Source organism: Melanotaenia boesemani, chromosome 11 (assembly GCF_017639745.1).
Source record: "Melanotaenia boesemani isolate fMelBoe1 chromosome 11, fMelBoe1.pri, whole genome shotgun sequence".
NCBI classification, from domain to species: Eukaryota; Metazoa; Chordata; class Actinopteri; order Atheriniformes; family Melanotaeniidae; genus Melanotaenia; species Melanotaenia boesemani.
In genome coordinates, this window is record NC_055692.1 from 945,358 (window position 1) to 950,641 (window position 5,284).

Genomic DNA, 5,284 nt, shown 5'->3' on the forward strand with positions numbered 1-5,284 from the left:
CTGGAAACGACAGACTGGCACAAACAGACCTACAGACCCTAAAGACGGATGTTAAGTCATTAGTTTCTCCCTGGCTGTGCCCCAATGACTAATGATTTACATTAACAGTTTTATTAAACAATAAGAACTGTCTTTGGAAATTTATTAATGAGACATTTAAGTTCTGATACATAAAGCTTAGAATTAAAAAGGAAAGGATTAACTTTCCACAGTACACTGTGATGTAGTAAATGTTCTGGTGAGGGGGAAGGTGCCCTCCATCTGCTAATTCATGGACAAAAGAGTGCACATTTGTACTTCATGTGTTCTAATAGATGTTATGCATCCGTTTCTGATCCTTTTTACCCTCTTTTTTATTTTTTTCTACCTTTTTATTCTTTCAAATGTCTCTTAGCTTCCACATGGAGATGGAAACCAGCTGCTACAGTCAAATCTGTAGTCTGGTGCACTGCGCCCCTACTCAGTCTGAGTTCAAAGTTTTTACTCTGCATGCTCCCCGATAGATGAAAATACTAATAAAGTAAAGATTAGCTCAGGACTGAATCTGCTCATGTTATGAACAGTGAAGACACATTTTGTCGTTGTTTTCTCCTGAGTCCATGTCAGCTAGCAGCTAGCTAACATTTAATGTTGTACAGAAGAAGAAAATCTACATCCTAGAAAACTTCAACAAAGCAGGGAACACGAATCTGTAGAACTGGATTCATACAGTGAGCAGGAAAATCTGCAGATACATCACGTCTCTGTTGGGGAGCCTGGAAGTCAGTTAAACTATCTGGAACATAAGATACATCCCTCTTTCCTGAGTCGCCAGGGAGTTTGTGCTTCCTGAAGATCTTTTTTTTTTAACCTCCAAATGGCGGCATAAGCACACACAGTGGCTCCAGGCTCTCTGCTATTTACATCTGTTTTGAAGGTTTTGTTCGTGTTTCCTGCATTTTTAAGACTGAAAGTCCTTATCCAGTACAGAAGGGCCGACCTGCTGGAATTGGGAGAAAACCAGGAGTTTTCTGCATCACCAAAGCCAGATTTTATGCCACCCGAGCTGCAGCAAACCACAGACGCCCTTGCTATCCCTCTCTGTTGCCCAGGAGACGAAGGAGACAACGTAAACAAATGCGAGGCAAGTGGAGCGGCCTGTATGCTAGGCTACAAGGCAACCAGACCGACTCTGCCCAGTCTCCTCCTCGCCAACGCCAGGCCTCTCACCAACAAACTGGACAGAATTTGTCTGAGGATCGTCTCACGTAAGTAGGGCTGGGCACCGAATGTCGGTTCTTTCTTGGCACCGACCGAAATGTGACGGTTCTACTTGGTATTGAAACATGCCTCGTCTGTCGGTTCCAAGTTTCGGTGCCCAGAGGTTTATCACGTGTAAGTAGCTGTCATCTGATTGGCTGAAACGTCCGCGTGCATGAAGTACACAAACTGATCACGCCCCTCTCGTTCTCAAGCGTCTTTCCATGTTTGATGCATCGACAAAGTCTACAAAAATGCCGAAGTCGAAAGCCTGGTTATATTTTCGCAAGAATGATAAATCTACTGCGTGTTGCAATATATGCGACAAGAACATCGTCTGCAAGAACAGCAACACATCTAATTTATTGAAACATTTGACGGTCCGTGGAATAAATTTGAGAGCGGAGAGTTGCACACTTTTCTCTCCCACAAGTTCTTCCTCGGAGTCGACTTCAAGTGCACCCTCGACTTCGACTTTGCCACTCCCGACTTCTCTGCAGGAGGGCTCGGATTCATCTGACACCGAGCAAAGCACGTTTCTGAAGTTTCATCTGGTAAGTTGTTCAGTGAATTCCGTTGAACTGCTTTGTTTGTCACTGTAAGTTAGCTGCCTGGTTGTTGTATGTTCATGTAGCTAACGGCACTGCGAACAGCAAAATGCTAGCTTTTAAAATGTGCTGTTTCATTGTGTAGGCTGCCTGGGTGTGTGTGTGTGCATGAGTGTTATTTTTATTTGTAAAAAATGTTAACCTCCCCTCCTATTCTTAAAAACTTAATGTATACATTTACAGCCTCTGCCCACGTCCCTGTCCCTGATGTGAGGAGGAAAAGGCAGGCATCTACTGCCATAAACCCGTTCACGACAGCCGAAAGGGCCAAAATGTCTAAAGATCAACAGGCAGAGTACCACAGGGCAGTGACGCGGTTTGTAGTTAAAGGCTTGCTGCCGTTTTCTACGGTGGAGACTCCGTGGTTCAGGTAAGTTGGCTGTACAGGTTATTATTGAATAACTTAAAGAATATTTATTTGTACTCCTTTATCTTTATTTATCTAAAGTAAGCCAAGATGTATTTTAAGTGATGTGCTTTAAGCAATGAGAACATAACAATGTTATTGTTAATGTTTTGTCTAATGTCTTGTCAATTAGGGAGATGATAAGAACCCTTAACCCCAGGTATCAGCCTCCCAGCAGAGACATGCTGGCAAATACATTTATACCAGCCTGGTGTGCAGCCGAGAAGGAAAGGGTCACGGCAGAATTGAGAGACGTCAGGGATGTGGCTGTGACGGCGGATGAGTGGACCAGCGTGGCTCAGGACCACTACTTGACTGTCTCTGTCTACTACGTGAGAGAAGGGCAAATGAAAGAGAAAATCCTGCATACCAGGGCTGTGTACACTTCCCAGACAGGACAGGTGATAGCTGAGGAGATAGGGGATGTTCTTCAGGAGTTTGAAGTAAAGGAAAAGGTTGTTGCCATCACAGTTGACAACGCAGCTAACATGAATGTAGCCATTAAAAAGATGAACATCAGGAAGATTGGCTGCTTTGCCCACACACTAAATATAGCAGCACAAAAACTTTACAATGTACCTGCAATTTCAAGGTGTGCAGGATGAATCCGGGCCTTGGCGGTATGGATGAAACGAAGCAGTTTGGCAAAGTCAGTGCTTAAAGAGAAGCAGCGTCTTCTTGGTAAGAAGTCAGAATTGACTAAACTTAGTCCAACAGTGAGAAAAGTGAATGAGATGGATATTGAATGAACTGTCACTAATACTATCAGAGATGTATAAAGTAGAAGTACTGTTATGAATGTAATTACAGCACAAGTAGTTTGGCATTACATAGTTGCAAATAAAATAATGTCATACTACTAGTGTTGTAATTACCTCTAACAGTAGGCCTACTTCTACTTAATACTCATGAATACTATAAACCAACAACCACATATACTGTACGCTGTCTTTCTATAGGTCTTCCAGAACATGCAGTTGTTCTTGATGTCAGGACCCGCATATATGCATATATTTGTGCAGGCTGGAAAGGATTACTGATGACGACTACAGAAAGGCGGAAGAGTTTGTCAGAGTTATGAAGATGCTCTACACTTCAACTCTCAGCATCTCCACTGAAAGGAGTCCAACTTTGGGCCAGATTCTGCCCATCCTGGGTAAACTGCAACAACACTTAACAGTTACCGATGAAGACTCCTCCTCATTTACACGGGCCATCAAGGAGAAGATCTGGGGTGACCTCTCTCAACGATACCAAGTATGCAGTGCAATCATATTTAGAAACATGTAAACCCACATATGATATGACTGACTTCCATTGCAATGACTAAACATGACATACTATTCTGTTTTTATCTTGCAGGATGAGAGCATCAGACAGTTCTTGGAGGAGGGCACAGCCTTGGATTCAAGGTTCAAGACCAAAGTGACAGACGAAGTGTGGTCCAGAGTGGAGAAGGAGCTAATAAATAGGGCTTCACAACAGGTGTTTGTTGTTACTTGTTAGTAACATTTTATTCCTCTTCCATTTTAAGTTTTACATAGGCTAACTCCCTCTCCTCACACCCCCCTCTCTCCTCATACATCCCCTCTCCGTTGAATGTAGACTGAAGGTGTAGCGGCCGAGTAAATGGAGCAAGAGCTGGAAGGGACAGCTGGTGACCAAGGCAAAGACTCATCTGATGAAGACTCTACAGTTACAGTAAACCCAAAGGTAAAATAAAAACATTCAATGTTATCGTTTTCCTCCTCATTTCATTATGAGAACAAAGTTAATTTGGCATCTACCCTGATACTTTCATGTTGTCTTTTTCAGAGAAAACCAGGGCTCTCTGCCCTTGGGGAGCTGTTTGCTGATGAGGATTTGGCAGTGGAATCCAGGCAGGAGACAGCAAAGACTATTACAGAGAAGGCCCAGGACGAGATACAGCGATACAGAGAACTGCCATCCACACTGACCTCTGTGAACCCAGCAACCTGGTGGTGGACTTTTAGAGACACCTTGCCATTGTTATCCAACTTGGCAGGCAGGTACCTCTGTGTGCAGGCATCGTCCACTCCTGCTGAGCGCACATTTTGGACGGCTGGGGACACCATCAGCCAGGAACGGTTTGCCTGTCCCCTGAGAAGGCTGACATGTTAATTTTCTTGAAGAAAAATTGTTAATTACATTGGCACGTGTGTGTCTGCACGTGCGTGTTTATAGTGTGAAGATGTTTGAGTTCTTACCTCTTGAGTTCATATTTTTGCACTGGAAATAGCACTAATAAATATACTCCAATATGTGCAATGAAATTTGTGATGAAATTTTCTTTAAGGGGTAATATTATAAAATAGGAACCGAAATAGGTACCCGTCAGGAACCGGCACCGAAATGAAGGTATCAGAACTGGAACCGGAAAATTTTGATCAATACCCAGCCCTACACATAAGACGGACAGCTGTGTGGAAATGTTCACTGAGACCTGGCTGGACAACAATATCCCGACATAGCGGTGGAGCTAGCGGGCACTCTCTTCTCCATGCCAGCCGGACTGCAGCTTTGAGTAAGACCAGAGGCGGAGGTTTGGTGCTGTGCATCCACAACTAGTGGTGTACAGCTACAAGCATTACTGGAACCTTCTGCTTCCAGACCTGGAATATCTGGCAGTGAAGTGCAGACCAGTTTAAACCAGTTAGAGAGCTCAGCTGGTCCTGATCGTAGCAGCCTGCATACCTCGCTAGCTAATGCTAAGTTAGCGCTGGAGGAGCTGTGCTGCCTGATCATCGTGATCCAGAGGCGGCTGGGATCGTGGCTGGAGACTTTAACCACGTGGAACTAAAATCTGTCCTCCCCACATTCCACAAATTCATAAACTTTCCAACAAGAGACTTTAACATACTGGAGCAGGTGTACTGGAACGTTCCAGGAGCAGACAAGGCTGCAGCAGCTTCTCACCTCGGGATGTGGAGCTGATCCCTGCCTACAGACCTCTGATATGCAGGACCAAACCACTACCAGAACCATCCAGGTGTGGACTGAGGAGGCTTCC

The 5,284-nt window shown here is 44.3% G+C and overlaps 1 long non-coding RNA gene across 3 annotated transcripts; it reads left to right on the forward strand.

Moving 5' to 3' along the window:
* The first annotated feature begins 1,186 nt into the window (after positions 1-1,186).
* LOC121649185 lies at positions 1,187-4,536 on the forward strand. Of its 3 annotated transcripts, XR_006012079.1 has the most exons (7): positions 1,190-1,793; positions 2,031-2,217; positions 2,387-2,934; positions 3,213-3,510; positions 3,616-3,738; positions 3,859-3,966; positions 4,069-4,536. It is a non-coding gene; the product is annotated as an uncharacterized LOC121649185 (long non-coding RNA). The 3 variants fall into 3 exon arrangements; XR_006012080.1 differs by having other exon boundaries at positions 1,187-1,793; positions 2,031-2,934; positions 3,276-3,510; XR_006012078.1 differs by having other exon boundaries at positions 1,189-1,793; positions 2,031-2,934.
* The last annotated feature ends 748 nt before the right edge of the window (positions 4,537-5,284 follow it).